This window comes from Chinchilla lanigera, unplaced genomic scaffold (genome assembly GCF_000276665.1).
Source record: "Chinchilla lanigera isolate Chin_1 unplaced genomic scaffold, ChiLan1.0 scaffold00004, whole genome shotgun sequence".
NCBI classification, from domain to species: Eukaryota; Metazoa; Chordata; class Mammalia; order Rodentia; family Chinchillidae; genus Chinchilla; species Chinchilla lanigera.
Window position 1 is genome coordinate 31,489,895 of NW_004955405.1, and position 293 is coordinate 31,490,187.

Consider the following 293-nt stretch of genomic DNA (forward strand, 5'->3'; position numbering starts at 1 on the left):
CTAGCAGCTAACCTGCTTCTACAAAAAACTGTCTCAGCTTTTAAATCCTTTGTAAAACACAATCAGTGCACACAATAGAGTTGTTTAAACTAGCACTATTGAGCACATGTGAAATACTCCACAAAGGCTAACATCCTTTCCGGCACCCTACTTCCCTCAGGAGATCTAGAACCGGAACCCACACGTTTGTTCTCAGTGTACGTCGAGGGCCTCATCCCCTCTGCCTTCAGTTCAATCCTCGGCCCAAACACACCCAAGTTTCCTGAGCCCCTTCTTTCATTTATCTTAGAGAC